The 26,683-nt window shown below is 35.8% G+C and overlaps 1 protein-coding gene across 6 annotated transcripts in view; it reads left to right on the top strand.

Annotated features, from left to right (window-relative positions):
* DIAPH2 (diaphanous related formin 2) overlaps positions 1–26,683 on the top strand; it is a 1,085,411-nt gene that overhangs the window by 465,682 nt on the left and 593,046 nt on the right. The window lies entirely within an intron of this gene.

Raw genomic sequence — 26,683 nt, forward strand, 5'->3', positions numbered from 1 at the left:
TATGTTCATGAATTGGAAGAACAAATATTGTTAAAATATCTATACTACCCAAAGCAATCTACATATTTAATGCATCCCCCCCCCAAAAAAATGCATTCCCTATCAAAATACCATGACCATTTTTCAGGGAGCTGAAACAATATGTAAAATTTCTATGGAACTTTAAAATACTCCAAATAGACAAAGCTGTTTTGGAAAGGAAAAGCAAAGTTGAAGGCACCACAATTCTGGGCTTCAAGTTATATTACAAAGCTGTGATGACCAAGACAGTATGGTGTTGGCACAACAAACAAACACATAGATCACTGGAAAAGAATAGAAAACACAGTAATGGACATACAAGTGTATAGTCAACTAATTTTCAAAAAGGCAAAAAAGAATATACAATGGAAAAAAGATCGTCTTGGAATGCCTAGGTGGCTCAGTGATTGAGTGTCTCCTTTTGGTTAATGGTGTGATCCCGGAGTCCTGGAATGGAGTCCCATATTAGGCTCCCCGCAGGGAGGCTGCTTCTCCCTCTGCCTATGTCTCTGCCTCTCTGTGTCTCTCATGTACAAATAAATAAAATCTTTAAAAAACAAACAAAGAAAAAAGAGAGTCTCTTCAAAAAATGGTGGTGGGGAAACTGGACAGTGATATACTAAAGAATGAATGTGGACCACTCTCATATTCCATACACATAAGTGACTTCAAAATGGATGGAAAGACCTAAATGTGAGATAGGAAGCCATTGTATCCTAGAGGAGAACACAGGAAGCAACCTCTTTCATATCAGCCCTTGTAGCTTCTTACTAGATGTGTACCCTGGTGGCAATGAAAACAAAAGCAAAAATAAATTATTGGGCTTCTATGAAGATAAAAACCTTCTAAACAGTGAAGGAAACAGTCAACAAAAATAAAAGAAACCTTTGGAATGGGAAAAGATATTTGCAAAGGCATATCTGATAATGGGTCATTATGCAAAATGTATAAAGAACTCCTCAATCTCAACATCCAAAAAAGCAAATAATCCAGATACAAAATGTTCAGTTGAAATGAAGAGACTTTTTCCAGAGAAGACATTCAGATGGCCAGCAGACACCTGAAAATATGTTCAATATCACTCCTCACCAGGGAAATACAAATCAAAGCTACAGTGAAATATTATGTCATTTCTGTTCTAGTGGTTAAAATTAACACAGGAAACAAGAAGTTTTGGCGAGGATGCAGAACCCTCTTACACTGTAAGTCAGAATGCAATGTGGTGCAGCCACTCTGGATAACAATACCAAGGTTTCTCAAAAAGTTAAAACTAGAACAACCCTATGACCCTGAAGTTTCTCTACTGGCCATTTACCCAAAGGATACAAGAACAATGATTTGAAGGGACACATGCACCCAGATGTTTATAGTAGCATCATCAACAATAGCCAAATTATGAAATGAGCCAAAATATCCTTTGATGAATGGATATGGAAGATTTGGTATATATATGCAATGGAATATTATTCAGCCATCACAAAGAATGAAATATTGCCATTTGCAATGTTGAGGATGGAGGAACAATGCATTATGCTAAGCAAAACAAGTAAGTCATAGACAAACACTATATGATTTCACTCACAATTGGAATTTAAGAAACAAAAAATGTGTACATGTGGAAATAAAAAAACTGGCAAACCACAAAACAGGCTCTTAATTTTAGAGAACAAACTGGATAGCTAGAGGGGAAGTGGTTAGGGGAACATGCTAAATAAATGATGGGTATTGAGGGCACTTGTCATGATAAGTACTGGATGTTTTCTGTAAGTCATGAATCACTAAATTCTGCTCTTGAAACTAATATTACACTATATGTTAACTAAATAGAATTTAAATTAAAAAACGAAAAAATGAACTTTATAAGAAACCAAAAAGAGAAAGAAACTCTCTTTAGATGGTATCTCACAGCAAACATATCTCAGTCAATTTGAGTGCTATTTAACTTACAGATTTCACAGTAGTATGAACTAGCAATCATTATCCAGCTTGAGGTGTAAGCTAGAAATATGTTGTGCTCTGAGATGAAATATATTATTCCCTCCTGATTTACAGGAATTTAGCTCACATCATGTGATGTCAGGGTTTGAGCAATCCTGCCTTTGGGTAGTTTATCTTTTCCAGTGATTTGGGACTTGGACTTGCATTGAATGTACTTTGAGTTTCATGTATATCTCAGCTTTATTAGTCTGTATTTGTTTGTTTTGAAGGGTTTTCATTTTCATATGTAGATTAACACATTTTTATACATGTTGCTGGAGGCATCTTTTCAGTGCTACCTTTTAGAAATCAAAATAATAAATAATATATATGTTCATTGTTTTTCTTTTCCTGGTCTTTTGATGAGTATAATCTTTCATGGGAAGTGTTTGTAACATTTCTTTTTTTCTTTTCCTCTCATTTTTTATATTTTCCTCTAACAATAACAACAATAATAATAATTTATCTTTTCTGATAGGCCTGGCATTTCCAAATTTGAAATTATATCGTTCATTTTTTAATAGACTATTTTTTGCAACAGTTTTAGGCTTCCAGAAAACTTAAGCAGAATGCTTAGCATTAAGAGATGCCTTTTACCTTCCCTCCATAGTGTCATCTATTATTAACATCTTGCATTAACATGGCACGTTTGTCACAATTGGTGAACCAATATTGATATATAATTATTAGCTGAAGTCCATTCATTACATAAAGGTTCATTCTTTATTTTGAACACTCCTATGGCTTTTTGTCAAATTCATAATGTTTAGTATACCACATGCTGATATTTGCTCCTTTGATGAAAGCATAGTCATTTCTCCTTTGGTTTCTACATTCATTCACTCTCTCACTTCAATCACACATTTCTCCAGTAACTATTTAGTTCTTTCTATATAAAGACACTGACAGTTGCTAAAGCAAATTACACTTCATCTTAGCCAAAAGGCCGAAAAGCGATTGGTTGCTAAAGCAAATTGCCAATCTATACATCTCCAGGGATGAAATTAGGTATTGTGTGAGAATGGTGTTTTAAGGCAACCCTCGGCTGAGAGAATGGTATAACAACTAAATTGTTATTTAATATTTCTGCTTGTGAAGGGTTTTCCTAAGTTTAGACAGGGATGGCATGTTCCAGTTATGGATCTGGTATTTATTTTCAGGGAAATGGTTTATGGGGGCTATTCTAACAAGAGATTGTTCTGGCCGTTTCCCTCTTTGTGATAGATATTATTTCATATCTTCTGAATTAAATGTTAGTGGAGAAATTTGAAAAAGAAGTCTTTTTCTTTGTAAATAATTATTCATTGATTTTGTGCAAGTAAGTTAATGGGAGGTTTTGACTTAATGTACTTCCCTTTAATAAATTTTTGCAATAAGTCTATCAATTTGTGAGAAGGATTCATAATAATTACATCTCTTGGGTGGTTCAACAGTGAATGGGCAGATCACTTCTGTTACTGGAACACAGTATTACAAATAATGAATTATGCATGTATACATACATACATATCAGTAGAAGTGAAGAATATTTATATATATTTTTTTATTGAAGTTCAATTTGCCAATGTATAGACTAACACCCAGTGCTCATCCCATAAGTGCCCATCACCCAGTTACCCCAGCCCTCTGCCCGCCTCCCCTTCCACTACCCTTTGTTGGTTTCCCAGAGTTAGGAGTCTCTCATGTTTTGTCACCCTCTCTAATTTTTCCCACTCATTTTCCCTCCTTTCCCTTATAATCCCTTTTACTATTTCTTATATTCCCCATATGAGTGAAACCATATGATGATTGTCCTTATCTGATTGAATTACTTCACTTAGCATAATACTCTCGAGTTCCATCCACATTGAAGCAAATGGTGGGTATTCGTCATTTCTAATGGCTAAGATTACATTGTATATATAGACCACATCTTCTTTATCTATTCATCTGCGATGGACACTAAGGCTCCTTCCACAGTCTGGCTATTGTGGACATTGCTGCTATAAACATTAGGGTGTAGGTGTCTTGGTGTTTCACTGAATCTGTATCTTTCGGCAGTGCAATTGCTGGGTCTAGGGCAGATCTATTTTTCACTCTTTGAGGAACCTCCACACAGGTTTCCAGGGTGGCTGTACCAGGTCATATTCCCACCAACAGTGCAAGAGGGTTCCCCTTTCTCCACATCCTCTCCAACATTTGTGGTTTCTGTCTTGTTAATGTTCCCCATTCTCACTAGTGTGAGGTGGTATCTCATTGAGGTTTTGATTTGTATTTCCCTGATGGCAAGTGATGCAGACCATTTTCTCATGTGCTTGTTGGCCATGTCTATGTCTTCCTCTGTGAAATTTCTGTTCATGTCACCACCCTCAAATTGCTAGAACTCATTCAGCAACTCAATAATGTGGCAGGATACAAAATCAATGCCCAGAAATCAGTGGCACTTCTATACACTAACAAGGACACTGAAGAAAGAGAAATTAAGGATTCAATCCTATTTACAACTGTACCAAAAGGACAAGATACCTAGGAATATAACTAATGAAATAAAGGATCTATACCCTAAAAACTACAGAACACTTCTGAAAGAAATTGAGGAAGACACAAAGAGATGGAAAAATATTCTTTACTCATGGATTGGAAAAAATAACATTGTGAAAATGTCTATGCTACCCATGGCAATTTACATGTTCAATGCATTCTCTATCAAAATACCATAGAATTTCTTCAGAAAGTTAGAACAAATCATCTTAAGAATTGTGTGGAATCAGAAAAGTTCCCGAATAGTCAGGGGAATATTGAAAAAGAAAAACTAAAGCCGGGGGCATCACAACGCCGGATTTCAAGTTGTACTACAAAGCTGTGATCATCAAGACAGTGTGGTACTGGCACAAAAACAGACACGTAGATCAATGGAACAGAATAGAGAATCCAGAAATGGGCCCTCAACTCTGTGGTCAACTAATATACTACAAAGCGGGAAAGACTATCCCCTGGAAAAAAAGTCTCTTCAATAAATGGTGCTGGGAAAATTGGACATCCACATGCAGAAGAATTAAACTAGACCATTCTCTTATACCATACACAAAGATAAACTCAAAATGGATGAAAGATCTCAATGTGAGACAAGAATCCATCAAACTCCTAAAGGAGGACACAGGCAACACCCTTCTTGAAGTTGGCCACAGCAACTTCTTGCAAGACATATCTATGAAGGCAAGGGAAACATAAGTAAAAATGAATTATTGGGACTTCATCAAGCTAAAAAAGCTTCTGCACAGCAAAAGAAATAGTCAATAAAACTAAAAGACAACCTACAGAATGGGAGAAGATATTTGCAAATGACCTCTCAGAGAAAGAGCTAGTATCCAAGATCTATAAAGAACTTAAGAAACTCAACACCCTAGAAACACAATCTAATTATGAAATGGGCAAAAGACATGAACAGAAATGAAGAATATTAATATAACATTATCTGAGTTAAATTCATTTTCTTCTAGTTAAATCATTCTTTTATCTTCTAAAAATTTTTATTTAAATATCAGTTAACATACAGTATAATAGTCTGAGTGTAAATTTAATGATTCAGCACTTCCATACTGTACCCAGTGCTCATAACAAGTGTATTCCTTAATCCCTATCATTTATTCAACCCTACCCTATCTATACCCCCTCATAATCCATCAGTTTGTTCAGTATAGTTAAGGGTCTTTTTCTTAGTTTACCTCTCTGTTTTTTTTTTTGCTCATTTCTTTTTTTCTTGAATTCAACATATGTGGGATCCCTGGGTGGCGCAGCGGTTTGGCGCCTGCCTTTGGCCCAGGGCATGATCCTGGAGACCCGGGATCGAATCCCACATCGGGCTCCCGGTGCATGGAGCCTGCTTCTCCCTCTGCCTGTGTCTCTGCTTCTCTCTCTCTCTCTCTCTGTGTGACTATCATAAATAAATTTTTAAAAAATTAAAAAAAATTCAACATATGTGTGAAATCATATGGTATTTCTTTTTCTCTGTCTTATTTCACTTAGCATATTATACTTTAGCTCTATCCATATCATTGCAAATGACAATATTCTATTTTATTGATGAGGAATATTTCATTTTATACACATACCATCTCTATACATACATCAGTTAATGGACACTTGTGCTGCTTATATAATTTGGCTGCTTTATATATAATGCTCCTATAAACAGCCATGAATGTATCCTTTTGAATTATTATTTTGTATCCTTTGGGTAAATACCAGTAGTGCAATTGCTGGATGGTAGGGTAGTTTTATTTTTAACTTTGTAGGAACCTCTATACTGTTTTCCACAGCAGCTGCACCAGTTCATATTCCCACTGATGCTGTAAGAGGGCTTCTCTTTTCTCTGCATCCTCACTAATACTTGTTTATTATATGGTTGATTTCAGGCATTATGACCGGTGTGAGGTAATATCTCGTTGTAGTTTTTATTCGTATTTACCTGATCATCACTGATATGAGCATCTTTCCTTGAGTATGCTGGTCATCTGTATGTCATCTTTGTAAAACTGGCTATCAGGACCTTCTACCCATTCTTTAATAGGATTACTTATTTTTATGTGTTCAGATTCTTAATTTCTTTATGTATTCTGTAAAGAACTTTGTCAGATATTCATTTGTAAATAACCTCTCTTTTCTGTAGGTTGGATTTAATTATTGTTGATTATTTTCTTCACTTTTCAGAAGGTATTTATTTTGATGGAGTTTCAATAGTTTACTTTTGCTTTTTTTCCGCCTTGCATCAAGAGACGTATCTAGGATGACATTAAGGCATGTGTCATAGAGGTTACTAGCAGTGTTCTTTAGGATTTTAATTGTTTCAGGACTCCCATTTAGGTCTTTAATCTGTTTTATTTTTTTTTCCATTTGGTGTAAATAATTCTTCTAGTTTCATAATTTTGCATGTTGCTGTCAAGTTTTCCCAACAACATTTGTTGAAGAGATGGTCTTTTTTTAATGAGATATTCCTTCCTTCTTTGTCAAAGATCCATTGACCACGTAATTGTCAGTTGGATTGGATCTTGTATTCTGTTTCATTGACCTATATGTTTTATTGACCTATTTTTGTGCCAGTACCATTTGTTTAGATTGATACAAGTTTTTAATATAACTTGAACTGTGGAATTGTGATACCTCTAGTTTTAATTTTCTTTTTTTAATGAATATTAGTATTTAATAAATGATGATTAGGTCTTACAAATAAGTGGGGCATTAGTAATTATAATGACAAGACACTTTAAAAGCTAAACATGCAAACAAAAACATACTAGAAAGAAATGGGATCACCAGTCTCAGGATGAGAAAGGACTTTCCAAATATATAAGGTTTTGAAGAAATATGCAAATACTTATTGATACATTTGACCATACAAGTAACCATTTACATATTCAAAACATTAGTTAATAAGACAAAATACTAAGACCTCAGCCAAAAAGAGGGTCAAGCCATGTGTAGGAGCAGAGACAGAGAAGCTGGTCAACAGAGCAGAGCAGACTCAGGTTTGGAAGTAATCAAGTTAATAATAATAAAAAAAATCAGGAAAGAGTGTTTTTATCTATTAAATTTGTGCATTTTTACAAAGATTTTATTTATTCATGAGATACACACACACAGAGGCAGAGACACAGGCAGAGGGAGAAGCAGGCTGCCTGCGGGGATCTTGATGTAGGTAGGACTCGATCCCAGGACGCTGGGATCACATTCTGAGCCGAAGGCAGATGCTCAACTACTGAGCCACCCAGGTGCCTCAAATCAGTGCATTTTTTAAAAATGAAAATACTGACATGCCCAGACAGTGCTAAGGTGGCCCCTTCATTCTGAGATCATGTCACATTTTTAATATGGATTAAGAATAATGGTTTTTCAAATTATAGAATAAACTTAACTCCCGATAGAAGTTTTCATTGGGGAAAGGTTAAAAGAGAAGCATAAAAATGAATCATAGTTCAGGCTCCTGGGAGACTCCATCAGTTAAGGGTTTTTTTTTTTTCTTTTTTCTTTTTCAAGGTTGCATTGGCTATTCGATCTTCTTTGTGTTTCCATACAAATATTAGGATTTATTTTTTTAAGTTATTGGAAAAATGCTGTTGGTATTTTGCCTGAGGTTGCATTAAATGGGTAGATTGTTATCAATAGTATAAACATTTTAACAATATTTGTTCTTCCTGTCAATCAGAATGAAATGTCTTTTTATTTCTTTCCGTCATGTTCAGTTTCTTTCATCAGTGTTTTATAGTGTTCAAAGGAAAGGTCTTTAACTTCCTTGGTTAGGCTTATTCCTAGGTATCTAATTGCCCTGTGTGCATTTGTCAATGGGATTGATTTTCTTTTTTTTTTTAATTTATTTTTAAAAATTTAATTCCAATTAACTAACAGTATACTATATTATTTATTTTTTAATTTCTTTTTATTTTTCTCTCCTTTGCCCTTTATTCCATGTCACAATTTTTTATATTGCCCAAATGAATGAGACCATATAATGTTTGTCCTTCTCCGATTGACTTATTTCACTCAGCATAATACCCTCCAGTTCCATCCATGTCGAAGCAATTGGTGGGTATTTGTCATTTTTAATGGCTAATATTCTATTGTATACATATATCACACCTTCTTTATCCATTCATATTTCTTTTTTTTATTTTTATTTTTTTAGTTTTAATTTTTTATTTTAATAAATTTATTTTTTATTGGTGTTCAATTTACCAACATATAGAATAACACCCAGTGCTCATCCCGTCAAGTGCCCACCTCAGTGCCCATCACCAAGTGACTCTCACCTCCCACCCACCTCCCCTTCCACCACCCCTAGTTCGTTTCCCAGAGTTAGGAGTCTTTCATGTTCTGTCTCCCTTTCTGATATTTCCCACTCATTTTTTCTCCTTTCCCCTTTATTCTCTTTCACTAGATTTATATTCCCCAAATGAATGAAACCATATAATGTTTGTCCTTTCTGATTGACTTATTTCACTCACCATAACATCCTCCAAATCCATTCACTTCAAAGCAAATGGTGGGTATTTGTCATTTCTAATGGCTGAGTAATATTCCATGGTATACATAGACCACATATTTTTTATCCATTCATCTTTCGAAGGACACTGAGGCTCCTTCCACAGTTTGGCTATTGTGGACATTGCTGCTATAAACATCGGGGTGCCGGTGTCCCGCGTTTCATTGCATCTGTATCTTTGAGGTAAATCCCCAGCAGGGCAATTGCTGGGATGTAGGGCAGATCTATTTTTAACTCTTTGAGGAAACTCCACACAGTTTTCCAGCGTGGCTGTAGCAGTTCACATTCCCACCAACAGTGCAAGAGGGTTCTCCCTTCCCCACATCCTCTCCTACATTGGTTGTTTCCTGTCTTGTTAATTTTCCCCATTCGCACTGGTGTGAGGTAGTATCTCCTTGTCGTTTGGATTTGTATCTCCCTGATGGCCAATGATGCGGAGCATTTTCTCATGTGCTTGTTGGCCATGTCTATGTCTTCCTCTGTGAAATTTCTGTTCATGTCATTTGCCCATTTCATGATTGGATTGTTTGTTTCTTTGCTGTTGAGTTTAATGAGTTTTGTATAGATTTTGGATACTCGCCCTTTATCTGAGAGGTCATTTGCAAATATCTTCTCCCATTCTGCATGTTGTCTTTTACTTTTGTGGACTGTTTCGTTTGCTGTGCAAAAGTTTCTTGATGAACTCTCAATAATTCATTTTTGCTTTTGTTTCTGTTGCCTTCATGGATGTATCTTGCAAGAAGTTACTGTGGCCGAGTTCAGAAAGGGTGTTGCCTGTGTTCTCCTCCAGGATTTTGATGGAATCATGTCTCACATTTAGATCTTTCATCCATTCTGAGTTTATCTTTGTGTATGGTGTAAGAGAATGGGCCAGTTTCATTCTTCTGCATGTGGGTCCAATTTTCCCAGCACCATTGATTGAAGAGACTCTCTTTTTTCTAGTGGATAGTTTGTCCTGCTTTGTCGAATATTAGTTGAACATAAAGTTGAGGGTCCACTTCTGCATTCTCTATTCTGTTCCATTGATCTACGTGTCTGTTTTTGTGCCAGTACCACACTGTCTTGATGACCATAGCTTTGTAGTACAACCTGAATCTGGCATTGGGATGCCCCCAGCTCTGGTTTTCTTTTTTAATATTCCCTGGGCTATTCGGGGTCTTTTCTGATTCCACACAAATCTTAAGATGATTTGTTCCAACACTCTGAAGAAAGTACATGGCATTTTGATTGGGATTGCATTTAATGTGTACATTGCCCTTGGTAACATTGACATTTTCACAATATTAATTTTTCCAATCCATGAGCAAAGAATATTTTTCCATCTCTTTGTGTCTTCCTCCATTTCTTTCAGAAGTGTTCTGTAGTTTTTAGGGTATAGATTCTTTACCTCTTTTATTAGGTTTATTCCTAAGTATCTTATGTTTTGGGGTGCAATAGTAAATGGGATTGACTCCTTAATTTCTCTTTCTTCAGTCTCATTGTTAGTGTATAGAAATGCCACTGACTTCTGGGCATTGATTTTGTATTGTTTCAGACTGCCGAATTGCTCTATGAGTTCTAGCAATCTTGGGGTGGAGTCCTTTGAGTTTTCTATGGACAGTCTCATGTCATCGGCAAAGAGGGAGAGTTTGACTTCTTCTTTGCCCATTTGTATGCCTTTTATTTCTTTTTGTGCCTGATTGCTGAGGCTCGGACTTCAAGTACTATGTTGAATAGCAGTGGTGAGAGTGGACATCCCTGTCTTGTTCCCGATCTTAGGGAAAGGCTCCCAGTGTTTCCCCATTGAGAATAATATTTGCTGTGGGCTTTGTGTCGATGGCTTTTAAGATGCTGAGTAATATTCCCTCTATCCCTATACTCTGAAGCGTTTTGATCAGGAATGAATGCTGTATTTTGTGAAATGCTTTCTTTGCATCTATTGAAATGATCATGTGTTTCTTGTTTTTTCTCTTGCTGATATTATCAATCATATTGATTGCTTTACGAGTATTTAACAGCCTTGTATCCCAGGGATAAATCCCACTTGGTCATGGTGAGTAATCTTCTTAATGTATTGTTGGAAGCTATTGGCTAGTATCTTGTTGAGAATTTTTGCATCCATGTTCATCAGGGATATTGGTCTATAATTCTCCTTTTTGGTTGGGTCTTTGTCTGGTTTTGGAATTAAGGTGATGCTGGCCTCATTGAATGAGTTTGGAAGTATTCCATCTCTGTCTGTCTTTCCAAACAGCTTTAGTAGAGTGGTATGGTTTCCTCTTTAAACGTTTGATAGAATTCCCCTGGGAAGACATCTGGCCCTGGACTTTTGTGTTGCGAGTTTTTTGATGACTGCTTCAATTTACTCCCTGGTTATTGGCCAGTTCACGTTTTCAATTTCTTCCTGTTCCGGTTTTGGGAGTTTGTGGTTTTCAGATAGGCTTCCATTTCTTCTAGATTGCCTAATTTATTGGCATAAAGCTGCTCATAATAAGTTTTTAAGATCGTTTGTATTTCCTTGGTATTGGTAGTATTCTCTCCTTTCATATTCATGATTTTATTAATTTGAGTCTTTTCTCTCTTCTTTTTAATAAGGCTGACTAATGGTTTATCTATCTTATTCATTCATTCAAAGAACCAACTCCTGGTTTTGTTGATCTGTTCCACAGTGCTTCTGGTCTCTATTCCATTGAGTTATGCTCAAATCCTTATTAACTCTCTTCTTCTGCTGGGTGTAGAACCTATTTGCTGTTTTTTTCTCCAGCTCCTTTAGGTGTAAGGTTAGCTCTTGTATTTGAGTTCTTTACAGTTTTTGGATGAATGCTTGTATTGAGATGTATTTCCCCATCAAGACTGCTTTTGCTGTATCCCAAAGAATTTGAATGGTTGTATCTTCATTCTCATTAGTTCCATAAATATTTTTAATTATTATGAATATTTCTATTATACCCTAATTTCCTGCTTGGCCCATTCATCTTTTTAGCAGGATGGTCCTTAACCTTCACATGTTTGAAATCCTTTGAAACTTCTTCTTGTGATTTAGTTCTAGTTTCAAAGCATTATGGTCTGAAAATATGGAGGGGACAATCCCAATCTTTTGGTATCGGTTAAGACCTGACTTGTGACCCAGTATGTGTTCTATTCTGGAGAAAGTTCCATGTGCACTTGAGAAGAATGTGTATTCAGTTGCATTTGGTTGAAATCCATGTGGTCCAGTGTATCATTTCAAGCTCTTGTTTCTTTGGAGATGTTGTGCTTAGAAGATCTGTTGATTGTAGAAAGCTCTGCGTTCAAGTCACCAAGTAAAAGTGTATTATTATCTAAGTATGTCTTAACTTTGGTTATTAATTGATTGATATATTTGGCAGTCCCACATTTGGGGCATAAATATTGATGATTGTTAGGTCCTCTTGTTGGATAAATCCTTGAAGTATGATATAGTGTCCCTTTTCACGTCTCACTACAGTCTTTGGGATTAACTTTAGTTTATCAGATATAAGGTTCGGTACCGCTGCTTTCTTTTGAGGACCATTGCAATGGTACATGGTTCTCCAACCTTTTATTTTCAGGCTGTAGGTGTCCTTATGTTTAAAATGAGTCTCTTGTAGACAGCAAATAGATGGATCTTGCGTTTTTATGTAGTCTGAAACCCTGCACCTTTTGATTGGGTCATTAAGCCCATTCATGTTCAGAGTTACTATTGAAAGATATGAACTTAGTGTCATCATGATACCTATTCAGTCCCTGTTTTTGTGGATTGTTTCCTTGTACTTCCTCTTTGTTTTACAGAGTCCCCCTTAATATTTCTTGCAGAGCTGGTTTGGTGGTCACATATTCTTTCAGTTTCTGCCTATCTTGGAAGGTCTTTATCTCTCCTTCTATTCTGAATGAGAGCCTTGCTGGATAAAGTGTTCATGGCTGCTGTTTCTTCTCACTAGGACGCTGAATATATCCTTCCACCCCTTTCGGGCCTGCCAGGTTTCTCTGGAGAGGTCTGCTGTTATCCTGATGTTTCTCTCCATAAAACTTAGGAATTTCTTGTCTCTTGCTGCTTTAAGGATCTTCTCTTTATCTTTGGAATTTGCAAGTTTCCCTATTAAATGTCGAGGTGTTGAGTGGTTTTTATTGATTTTAGGGGGGGGGGGAATCTCTCTATCTCCTGGATCTGATTGCCTGTTTCCCTTCACATGTTAGAGAAGTTCTTATCTATGATTTGTTCAAATACATATTCTGGATCTTTGTTCCTTTTGGCGCCCTCAGGAACCCCAATAAAACATAGATTTTTCCTTCCGAGGCTGTCATTTATTTCCCTTAACCTATCCTCAGGATCTTTTAATTGTTTTTCTCTTTTTTACTCAGTTTCCTTCCTTGCCATCAACTTGTCTTCTATGTGACTCACTTGTTCTTCTAACTCGTTAACCCTTGTCGTTAAGAGCTCCAGTTTGGATTGCATCTCATTTGATTAATGTTTAATTGAGGCCTGATTCTAAATTCTGCAGTCATGAAGACTCTTGAATCCTTTATGCTTTTTTCCAGAGCCACCAGTAGCTTTATAATTGTGCTTCTGAATTGGCTTTCTGACATTGAATTTTAAGTCAAATTTTGTAACTCTCGGGAGAGAGGACTGTTTCTGATTCTTTCTTTTGAGGTGAGTTTTTCCTTCTAGTCATTTTGCTCAGTGCAGAGTGGCCATAAAGAAGCTGTACTGGTAAAAGGAGAAAAAGAGAGACAAAAAAAAAAAAAAAAAGGTGTGGGGGGGAAACAAACAGAAAACAAGTAATAAAGGTAGTATCCTCTGATTCTATATACTGTAAATCCCTTGACTTCCCCTGGAACTTTCCAGTGCTGCTTGGTCAGTAACTTTCTTTTCCCCTGTCCGTCTATCTGGGCTTCTTGGGGAGGGGACTGCTGTGCTGATTCTCAGGTGCCTGCACCTGGGGCAGCTGCACAGTCCCCTGCCAGGTACATGGCTCAGTGGGAGCTGTTTATCCTGTGAGGCCCCTGCTCAGTCCCAGGTACAAGGTGACACCAGGAGAAGCAAGAACAGTGGCGGTGGCTAGCTCTCCAGCTCTAGAGTCAGTTCATGCAGTAAGTACCGCAGCTCCCAGTCTGCAGTGGCCTCGATGATTCGGGAGTGGGGTGGCCGATCTGCTCAGCTCGGGGCTTTCCAGCGGCAGGAGCTTCCTCACTGTCCTGTGTCGTCCCACCTTTGTCTGTCCCAGAGGGAGCACTGGATCTTGTGCTGTATCCCCACGTGCACTGGGCTCAGGTTCCTGTGCCGCTGCGATTGCGCTCCTGGGGCCTCGAAGCCCCCTCGGCGTGGAGCCGCCTCCTGAGCCGCCACTGCAGCTGCTCCTGGGCCCCACTGTGTGCCCGCTCCAGCCCTTTAGGGAGCTCAGCTGCAGTGTGTGTCGCACTCTCCCCTGGGGCGCAGGTCCTCTATTAGTGCCCCTGGAAGTCTGAGGGCATCCCCGCCCCTCCTGGGGTCCTGCCTGAGTTCCCTGGGAGACCCTTTCCATCCGGGAAGATTGGTGAAGCTCCTGCTTTTCCGGGACTGGGCTTTCCTGTCCTGGGGGCTCTCGCCCTGCGGCCTTAGCCTGGCTCCTCGCAGGGGCCCCTTTCCCTTGGATGCTTTTTAATTTCTTTATTTTTTTTCTCATCTTCCTACCTTGATATAAGCACAAACTCTTCTCACTGTACCAGTCCAGCTGTTCTCTCTTTAAATCTCATACTGAATTCGTAGGTTTTCAGGATGATTTGAAAGTTATCTAGGTAAGTTGGTGGGGACAGGTCACTTGGGGACCCTACTCTTCTGCCATCTTGCCCCGCCTCCTCAAAAGATTTGTTTATCAGTTTTTATCTTTCCATTCTCATCTCTCTTATGTCTACTCCAAATAAACTTTCATCCCTATCAGGTCTGCTCTTCTCAAGGTCACTAATGTCCTTCAATATTTGCTTCTCAATTTTTATTTTAACTTCTCAGTAGTGTTTGGTAAATTTAATTCCTTCTCCTATCATAGAGGACATTTATATATTGGCTTGCATGACCCCACATTCTCCTGGGTTTCCTCCTTTTTCATCACCCCATTTTTTCTCAGTTTGCTTTGTTCACTGCTTTGATTGATTTTGAGATATATTTTAGAGATGGAGTTAGGAAGACTTGCTGAAGAATTGGCTATGTGGGATAAAAGACAAAAAGAAATCAAGAAAGACTCCTAAGTGGTTGGGACTACTGGATAATGGTGCCATTTATTGAGAAGGGAGAGGCTTGGGTAGTGGCAGGGACAGGAATAAGAAGTTTTGCTTTGGCCATGTCATGTTTGAGATACCGTTTAGATAGAAAGCATAGTGATGACATCTGGTAAGAAATTGGATTTGAGTCTGGAAGTTAGTTATAGCTAAAGATATCAATTGGAGATCCTTGTCACATATATTAAAGTTTTAAAGTAGTTAGTCTGGATGAAATCACTTTGTGAGTGTGTATACATGGGAAAGAGAAGGAAGCATTGGACCCAGCCCTGGTATATTATATTTCCGAGAGATTGGGAAAAAGACAAAGATTCAGCAAAGCAAATTCAGGAAATTATGGCTAAAAAAAGTAGAACAGTGTGGTGTCAGAAACAAGAAAGTGTTCCAAGAAGGAGGATAAGATCTAAGAGATTAGGTAGGATTACTATAAAATATCCATTTAGTTGGCAACATTGAGGTTATTGATGGCCTTAGGAAGCTTCAGAAGAGAGTTTGACCTAGGTGATATGTTGGCATGAATTGAAGAGTGAAGGAAGAGGTAAGCAAGTGTGAATAGAAAGTTCTTATGTTTGGCACTGGAAGATGCATAGAGAGGGTGGTATCTGCAGCAGAGGTGGGTATGGCATTAGGTAATTTCACTTCTTATTTTATTTTATTCTGTGAAGATGTGAGATAGTAAAGTATCTTTGAATGCTGAGGGGAATAATAGAGTTGGAAGGAACATTTGGAGATACAAAACAGAAATAAGTACAAAAAAAGTGAAAAAAAAAATAAAAGGGAAGGGTAGTAGCTCCATATGTGGAAGAATTTACCTGTACTAGGAGAATCTTTTTCTCCATTGTAATTGGAAAGAAGAAGATGGTGTAAATGCAGGTCTGTTTGCTGGTGACATGATTAGGGTGTTGCCTTTTGATGATTTCAATTTTTTAATGAGTTAGGCTGGAGGGTCATTACTTGACAGTTTAGCCAACAAGTTTGATGAGGAGTAGATAATTTTTAAAAATATGAAATAATTCTTTATGAAGTGTTGCCATCATTTTGGACAATGTAGAGTGTTCATTTGAAACTAATAATCATTACTTGTAAGTAATATGACTCTTTCCTGTTATATTATTTTTGTCCCAAAATGCTTAGCTATGCAAATGCAGGCTGTGAAAATGCAGTGGAAGCATTAAGAAGAGAATGATAGATTGTGGGTCCATGGATTTTGTTTTCAATTACACTTAAAGATCGATTCAGCAGGGTTAATTGATTAATTGAGCTGAAATTACAGGAGAAAATGTCATCAGATATTGTGATTGAATTGGGATTTGAGAGGTTGAATTATTTTTGGTACCCAGAGTGTTACCATGGGATTAAATGGCTATGGCTGAATTTTGGAAAGAATAGACATGAAATTGAGAGACTAGGTAGATTTTGAACTTGGATGATGTCTGTGAAAACATCAGAAATTAGAGCAGACAAAAAAAAAGTAAATTGCTAAAATCCTCAGCAAATGTGGACAAGCGATGAACAAATATGAAGATAAAATGGAAAAAAGTAGTATATCTGGATTATTGTAGCTACTACGTATTTATCTCACAAGGATATTAGGAAAATTAAATATTGGCAAAGCAGTTAGCTTATAAACCAATGAGTGAATGAAAATCATGTCATACATTGTTAGAGGTAGCCAAATGAAAATGGATTCCAGTGTGATTATCTAGTTTGCAGGGTACATTTAATGAGAAGAGTTTAAGTAGAATGACATTAATGATGCATAGCTATTATTATAATGAAGTTTTTTGTTTACTTTAATTCCACTGTAGTTAACATACAGGATTGTATTAGTTTCAAGTGTAAAATATAGTGATTCAGCAATTCCATGTATTTCTCAGTTCTCATTAAGACAAGTGTTTCCTTAATTTCCTTCTCCTATTTCACCATCCCCCTACCATCAGCCTCCCCTCTGGTAACCATTTGTTTGTTCTCTACAGGTAAGAGTCTGTTTTTTGGTTTGTCTTCTTTTTTCTCCTTTGTTTTTCTATTTTGTTTCTTAAATTCCATATATGAATGAATTTATATGGCATTTATATTTTTCAGACTAGCTTATTTTGCTTAGCATTGCACTATCTAGATCTATCTATGTTGTTCCAATGGCCAGATTTCTTTCTTTTTTTATGGTGGATTGGTATTTCTTTGTGTGTGTGTGTGTGTGTGTCTGTGTGTGTGTGTATCCATTTATCATTTGATAGACACAGGTTTTGCTTCCATATCTGGTCTATTGTAAATTATGCTGCTATAAACATGGGGGTGCATGTATCCCTCTAAATTAGTATTTTTATATTTGGATCAATATCCTGAAGTGGAATTAATGCATCATAGATAGTTCTATTTTTAACTTTTTGAGGAACTTGTATACGGTTTTCCAGAGCATTTGTACCACTTTGCATTCCCACCAACAATGCAAGAGTGTTCCTTTTTCCACATCCTTGACAACACCTATCACTTCTTGTGCTATTGATTATAGCTATATGGACAGGTGTGAGGTGATAACCAATTGTAGTTTTGATTTTCACTTCCCTGATGGTAACTGATGAGGAATACCTTCCAATGTGTCTATTGGAAATGTCTGTTCCTGTCTTTTGTACAAGCTTTAATTAGAGTATTCGTTGTTAGGTGTTGTGTTTTGTAAGTTTTTTATATATATTTTGGATGGTAACCCTTTATCAGATACTTCATTTTCAAATATCTTCTGCTATTCTGTAGGTTGCTTTTGGTTTTTTTTTGGCTGTTTCTTCACTGTGCAGAAGGTTTTTATTTTCATATATTCCCAATGGTTTATTTTTGCTTTTGTTTTCCTTGCCTCAGGAGACATATATAGAAAAAAGTTGCTATGGTCAATTTTGATAAAGTTAATTCTTGTGATCTCTTCTAGGATTTTTATCATTTCAGGTCTCACATTTAGGTCTTTTATCCATTTTGAATTTATGTTTGTGTTGATATATGAAAGTGGTCCAGTTTCTTCGTTTTGCATGTAGCTGTCCAGTTTTCCCAACACCATTTGTTGAAGAGACTATTTTTTACCCATTGGATAGTCTTTCCTGCCATGTCAAAGATTAATTGACCTTATAGTTATAGGATCATTTTTGGACTATTCCATTGATCTCTGTTTTTGTGCCAGTACCATACTGTTTTGTTTACGTTAGCTTTTTAATGTAACTTGAAGCCCACAATTGTGATACCTCTAGGTTTGCTTTTTCATTTTCCAGATTGCTTTGGCCATTTGGGGCTTTTGTGGTTCCATTCAAATTTTAGCATTGTTTTTTTTTCTAGCTCTCTGAAAATTGCTGATGGTATTTTGATATGATTGTGTTAAGTTTATTGATTGCCTTGGGTAATTTAGAAATTTTAACAATATTTGTCCTTCTAACCCATGGGCATGGAGTATTTTTCCATTTTTTTTGTGTCCTCTTCAATTTCTTTCATCAGTGTTTTAGAGTTTTCAAAGCACAGGTCTTTCACTCTTTGATTAGGTTTAGTCTTAAATATTTTATTATTTTGGGTGCAATTGTAAATGGGATAGTTTTTTTAATTTCTCTTTCTGCTGCTTCAGTATTATTGTTCAGAAATGCAAGATTCCTGTACATTGTTTTATATCTTGCTTCTTTACTGAATTGGTGTATCAGTTCTAACAGTTTTTTAGTGCAGTCTTTTGGCTTTTCTGTATGTAATTCATGTCATCTGCAAATACTCAAAGTGTTACTTCTTCCTTACCAGTTTGGATGCCTTTTATTTATTTTTTTTGTTTTCTGATTGCGGTGGCTAGGACATCCAGTACTATTTTGAATACAAGTGGTGAGAGTGGACATCCTTGTCTTGTTCCTTACCTTAGTTGAAATACTCTCCATATTTTATCCATTGAGCATGATGTTAACTGTGTGGTTTTCATATATGGTGTTTATTACATTGAGATGTGTTCCCTCTAAACCTGTTTATTGAAGATACTTATCATGGCTGGTTATTATACTTTGTCAGATGCTTTGTCTACATCTATTGATCATATGTGTTTTTTTCCTTTTATTGATATGACATATCACTTTTAGTGATTTGCTAATATTGAACCACGCTTAGAACCCAGGAGTAAATCTCACTTTATTGTGGTGAATGGTTTTTTTTTAATGTATTGTTGAATTTGGCTTGGTAACATTTGGTTAAGAATGTTTGCATCCATGTTCATCAGGGATACTGGACTGCAAATCTCTTTTTTATTGGAGTCTTTTTGTAGTTTTAGTAACGTAATGCTGACCCCATAGAATAAATTGAGAAGTTTTCCTTCTATTTTTCAGAATAGTTTGAGATAAATAGGTATTTACTGTTCTTTAAATGGTAGAATTTGCCTGTGATGTCATCTAGTCCTGGACTTTTGTTTGTTGGTAATTTTTTCATTATTAATTCAGTTCTTTTGCTGCTTATTGTTCTGTTCAAATTTCTATTTCTTTTGATTTGGTTTTGTTAGTTTATATGTTTCTGGGAATTTATCCATTTCTTCCAGGTTGTCCAATTTGTTGGCATATTGTTTTTCATAATATTCTCTTAAAATTATTTGTATTTCTGTGGTGTTGGTTGTTATTTATGCTCTCTCCAAAATAATTTATTTGGGTCCTTTTTTTTCTGTTATTTCTTGGTTTGTTTGGTGAGAGATTTATGAATTTTATTGACTTTTTCACAAAGAACCAGTTTCTGGTTTTATTGATCTGTTGTATTGTTTTTTAAGTTTCTATATCCTTTATTTTTGCTCTAATCCTTATTATTTCCTTCTGTTAGTTTTTGGTGCTGTTTTTTTTTTTGTTGTTGTTGTTGTTGTTGTTCTTTCTTTAGCTCCTTTGAGTGCAAGGTTAGGTTGTTTGGGACTTTCCTTGCTTCTTGAGATAGGCCTCTTTTGGTATAAACTTTCCTCTTAGAACTGCTTTTGCTCCATCCCAGATGTTTTCAACCATTATGTTTACTTTTTTTTAAGATTTTATTTATTTATTCATAGGAGAGACAGAGAGAGGCAGAGACATAGGCAGAGGAGGAGAAGCAGGCTCCATGCAGGGACTTGATCAATGTGGGACTTGATCCTGGAATTCTGGGATCACACTCTGAGCCAAAGGTAGATGTTCAACCGCTGAGCCACCCAGGAGTCCCTCAACCATTATGTTTTCATTTTCAATTGTTCCCATTTACTTTTTTATTTCTTCTTTTATTTTCTTGTTGACCCATTCATTGTTTATCAACATATTTTTTAATCTATTTATTTTTGTTTTTCCCAAATTTTTTCTTGTAGTTGACTTCTACTTTCTTTTTACATGATCTGTCCATTTGTCTAAGTGAGTTGTTAATATCCCCTACTGTTTTATTGTTATCAATTATTTATTTTTGTTATAGCTATTTTATGTATTTGGGTTCTGGAATATTGGATAGATAAATATTTATAATTGTTATATCTTATTGGATTGTCCCCTTTATTATTTAATAATGTCCTTCTTTGTCTCTTCCTACTATCTTACTTTTAAAGTGTTTTTTTTCACCAATATAAGTATAGCAAGCTACTCTAGCTTTCTTTTGACATCCATTTGTATGATAGATGTTTCTTCATCCTTTAAATTTCAATCTGTGGATGTCCTTAGGTCTTCAATGATTCTCTAATAGGCAGCATATAGATGGGTCTTTTTTTATCCATTCTGTCATTCTATTTGTTTTATATGGTGCTTTTAGTCCATTGACATTCAATGTAATTTTTGATAAGTATGTATGTATTTTTTGCCATTTTCTTATTAGTTTTCTGTTGTTTTTATAAGTGTTCTCCATTTTTTCTTCCCTTGCTGTCTTCTCTCAGTTCAAGTTGACTTTCTTTGGGGGTACACTTGGATTCTTTTCTCCCCCCCCCTTTCTCTTGCATATCTATTACTGGTTTTGATTTGAGGGTATCATTAGTGTATAATTGTATATTTGTTTATAACATCTTCTACACAAAGTGGTCTGTATTAAGTTATTGGTTACATAAATTTGAACCATTTTTTTACTCCTCCCCAAATTTTGGGTATATGTTGTCCTACTTTACATCTTTTTATTTTGTGAATCTTTGACTGATTGTTACAGATATACTTATTTTCACTATCTTTGTGCTTCCTACTGTTTTACTCTTATGGCTTTTTCTTCCCACTCAGACTCTCATTTATCATTTCTTATTTAGCTGTTTTAGTGGCATTGAATTCCTTTAGCTTTTGTTTGTCAGGAACTTCTTTATCTTGCCTTCTATGCTGAATGATTGCCTTGCTGAATAGAGTATTCTTGGATGCTGATCTTTTTTTTTTCCTTTCAGAGCTTTGAATACAATCTGTCACTTTCTTCTTGCCTGAAGTCTTTCTTCTGGAAAATTATTTGGTAGTCTTACTGTGTTTCCCTTGTATGTAACTGCTTTATTTTCTCTTTCTGCTTTTAAAATTCTGTGTTTATCACTAATTTTTGCCATTTTAATCACTGTATGTGTTGGTTTGGACCTCCGTGCATTGATTTGTTAGGGGATCTCTATGCCTCCTTGATGTGGAAATCTGTTTCTTTTCCCAGATTCAGGAGGTTTTCTCTTACTATTTCTTCAAATAAATTTTCTTTACCTTTTCCTCTCTTGCCTTCTTTTGGAATCCCTGTAATATGAATGCTATTACAGTTGATGGAGTTGCTATATTGTCTACATCTCTTCTCATTTTGCATTTTTTTCCCTCTTACCCAGTCAGCTTGATTACTTTCCCTCAATGTAGTTCTGGTTATTAATTCATTCTACTGTTTCCTATAATCTGTTGTTTCTTCCATTTAGTTAGTTTTTAAATTCACTTACTGTATTCTTCATCTCTTATTGTTTGTTTTTTGTCTCTGTGTTAAGGTTGTCACTGATGTCCTCTACTCTTTTCTCAAGTCTTGTGAGTATCTTATGATTACTACTTTAAATTCTGTATCAGTCATCTTATTTGTTTGTTTTGCTTAGGTCTCTTGCTGTGATTTCCTCCTATTCTTTCATTTGGGACATATTGCCCTGTTTCTTCATTTTCTCTAACTCTGTGTTTGTTTCAGTGTGTTAGGAAGGTCAGCTCTGCCTCCTGCTCTTAAAAATAACGGGCGGAGTATGTATACATTTTCAACTAGGTGGTGGTTTTGTTCTTTCCTAAGGGGATGTGCTTCTCCAGATGATACAGGATCCAGTATGAGACACTCTATAAAGTCCGCATGGAATGAGGACACAGTTTTATCAAGCTACACGTATCCTCCCCTGGAAATGACTGGTTGCCACTGGGACAAGGCCCCTTAATGTGCACAGTTGGAAGATGTAGTGTTGCCAAAGATTGTGTAGATCTTCTGAAATTACATATCTGCCGTACTGGGGCTGTGTCAGGCCCAGCTGGAAGGAGCAGGTTAGGTAGTGTTTACGGGTTAGGTAGTGAATGCTGGTGCTGTGGATTCCTACAGGTGGTTGTATGTTTATGCAGGTGAGGGATATGGATATGGTACCTGTCAGCTTCTTTGTTCTTTGAGTGTCTCCCAGTGAAATTGGTCCCTCTGTGACAGGCTTTGAAATTGGTAGATAACTGTGTCTTTAGTATGCCTCAGGCTTTTTTCAAACTGCTGCTTCCATGCCATATGGTCTTGGTCTGTTTTTGTCTCTTTATGGGCTAGGGTTCAGTTTCCTGTCACCTCCTGGCCTCTCCCATAGCCCAACCTGATGACTTTTAATGTTACAGGCTTTATCTCCTATTTATTTTTAATACTCAGGAAACTTGGCCCCTCTGGTTTTCAGAGGCTAATGCTATGGGGATTTCTTCCTTGTGCAGTCTCCCTGGTATGGGGGTCCTTTCTCTTCATGATTTCCTCTCTTGCATGGCTCATTTATCTCCCCACTATATCTAGACCCTTTCTACCCTCTTTGATGTGGCTTATTCTCTGCATTTTTTGTGGAGTTTGTTCTGCCAGCCTTTGGGTTGTTTTTTGGGTTATTTACTTTCAGGTGACTGTTATGTAGTTCTGTCCGTGGGAGGAGCTGAGCTTAGAGTCCTCCTACTCTGACATTCTGTAATAAATTTTCCAAAGTTAGATTGATCAATTAGGTTTATGTAGTACCCTTTATTAAAAGTGTTTTTAAAAAGCATATAATCACAAACTATTTTAAAACAAGCACTTCAAATATATAGCAGTTAGAACAGTTTGGAAAATAAAATATGCTTTCTACTCTGTTTCGTAGGAATGGTATATAAAGTATTTACTTGGAATATTTCAGATTGTTCACATTAGCCAAGTATGTATTTTGGAAGATAACAAGGCTTATTGTTAATTACTGAGTAGTCCTAGTGTTTTAATCTTTGTTCTCTGTGACCATATGACCTTAGCTCCATGCTCAGATAAATGAAGAAGTTGTATTAAGATATTTTTAAAGAATTCTCTGATTCTGTTCTATGATTCTAAAAAATAAATTTGAAACATTTCTATGGAAATTATTTCTTAGCTTTTAGTGTGGACAAAAATAAATGCCATGTATGTTTGTATCCACTTGATATAGTATTCCAAGCTGTTAGTGATAGTGTGATTTAGTGTTTCTATTTTCCTTTTATTCTGTAATATCACGTAAATAAACATTGAAATAATTTTCTTTTAATGTAAGACCAGGAAAATAGCATAACAGTAAAATAAGAAACAAATAAAATATGGGTTACATTTTAGGTTTTTATTTGGAAGTCATTTCAAACTTCCAGAAATTATAAGAATAGGAGTACTACAGACAACACTTTTATATATTTTTTACCCAGATTCATCTGCCTTTGACACCGTTACCCCGAAGCCACACACACACACACACACACACACACACACACACACACACACAGACTCTGTCTTGGTGTTTCACTTTGCTTCACCCTTCCACTGTATTTTCACCACGGACTCAATTTCTTCTTCAGCCTCCTTTAATCTAGAACATTTCCACTGCCTATTTTTAAACAACACAAATCTCTTTTTCTGTAATGGAATGTTTTTACCTTGTGTATGTCTAATGATTCTTCTTATGTCATACATTCTTGTGTATGTCTATTTCTTCATGATTAGATGCAAGTTATGCATTCTTGGCTATAAGTATGGATAGTTGATACTGAATTAGGTATCACCTCTGGAAGTATACAATATCTGCTCATATTTCGTGATATTAATTTAGATCACTTGGTCTATATTATACAGTTTTTTATACAGTCATTATACAGTTTTTATATATATAGTTATTATACATTTATTAAATTATACAGTTTTTTCAGTGTGTAATTACTAGTTTTCATTTGAAATTAATAAGCAATCTGTCGGGAGACATTTTTAAATCATGCCAATATCCCACTTCTTATCAAAATGTTCCTATAGATTATCTAATATTTACCGTAATGGTTGTAGAATGATTTTCCAGATTTAGTACTCCACATAGTTAGCACTCAGTATTCTGCTGTAAGCAAACCCCTTATTTCTCATGTATTGATTGTTTTATCTATTCATCTGTCTATACATTGATTGATTAATTATCAGAATTGACTTGTAAGTTCCTGTTGTACAGTGGTTTACAATCCATTATTGAATTATTTTGGTGCTCAGTTTTTCCCAGATTTGATCAGAGAGGCCACTCTAGCTATCCTTGTGGCATACCCCTCCTTTTACTTTTTAGCACGACCTTACTTTCTGGTATAAAGATATTTTGATTTCACCTTTACCTACCCTTTTATAGCCCTAGAATCAGCTATTTTTCTGTGGAACTTGGTTCCTTTCAGTTGGACATTGTATGACACATCAATATCTTGATGGTGTGTGTGTGTTCCTTGCTACTGAAATAGAAGAAAAGACAAGTTACTTTTAAATTAACAGAGTGCAGAGCATTAAAAATGTAATTAAGATATGACATTTTTAGCCAAATAAAGGGATTTCTCTTTTCTAAGTGTCATTTTTGTGATAGAGGGATGAAATCATTTTTTAAAAAAGATTTTATCTATTTATTCATCATAGAGAGAGAGAGAGAGAGAGAGAGAGAGAGGCAGAGACACAGGTAGAGGGAGAAGTGGGCTCCCCACAGGGAGCCCAATGTGGGACTCAATCCCAGGACCCTGGGATTACACCCTGAGCCAAAGGCAGACGCTCAACCACTGAACCACCCAAGTGTCCCTGAAATCATTTTGAGAGTGTATTGGTATTCTAATTATAATTAATAAATTCAATTTTCAAAAGTAGTAGGAGTGTGTAAAGTGGCAAAATAGCAAATAGTTACCTATCTTCACAAAGAAAATGCTATTAACTTTTGTAATGGCCATATATTAATACTCTATTTGAGTTGCTTTGGGGACTTAATTACTAAAACAGTAAATTGAAATTAAAATAGAATTAGACAAGAGATTTTAGTGAAAAAACAGAATCTGTTTCCACCTCAAAAAGTTAAACAATAGTTATAATAATCCACTCTGGAGTACTATAGATGGGCAAAACTTTTTGAATTTATATTTTTAACTTTGAAAACCTCTCAGATTATGGTTCTTTATACTTTTCTCTATGTATAAGTAGTTCCTTGATTTTTTTTTTTGAAGATATATTTTTTGCAGTTAAAAAATAAAATCTGTTGAGGCAAACTCCTACATATTCATTAAACTGAGTAATTCAATTAAAAATTCAGTTGAAATCTATGTTCAAAGTTCTATTTTATTTTCTGAAATCACACTATTTAATTCCTTTCCTCCTCCTAAGAATCTAAATTTTTCCCATCACTTTTGCATTGCTTCACCTTTGTATTAACTGACCTTTCTAGAAATTAGGATCCACTGAAGTACAGCAATAGAAACCTAGTTGACAAATTTAGATACTTTTTAGATACCTTTTATTACACATTAGTTGCGTACTTAGAATATGCAGGCACTGTATAGGAAGTTCTATGTCTTTAAAAGTTGTTTGAATTACTGGTGTCTCCCATGAAGCTTGTAATAGAGTTTCTTCCTCACTACCAAACTGCCATTTGACCAGCTTATCAGATGAATTACTCAATAGCTTGCTAAGACATGAGGTCAGAACTTAAGGTATATTATCATTTCTATATTTGGTACTGAAAACAAACTAACTTTTTATCCCTTTTCTCTCAAAATTTATTTTTCCCAAAATCTCATATTATTGACTATTAAGTTTTCATATCTTGGAGTTGATGCTACAACATTTCCCCATCTACTATGACAATGATAATCAAAATGCTTATTTTTGAAACATTTTCTTAACGTTTCTGAAATGTATTTTTTTAAGCAGTGCTTCCTTTTGATTCATCTTTTCCTTTTATTGCTTCTTGCTTTATGAATAATCATGTATTCTCACTTGGTTCATTAAGTAGTAGTAGTAGTACCATTTTTATGAAAATAAATGCAAATAATTTCT

This window comes from Vulpes vulpes, chromosome X (assembly GCF_048418805.1).
Source record: "Vulpes vulpes isolate BD-2025 chromosome X, VulVul3, whole genome shotgun sequence".
Classification (NCBI taxonomy): domain Eukaryota; kingdom Metazoa; phylum Chordata; class Mammalia; order Carnivora; family Canidae; genus Vulpes; species Vulpes vulpes.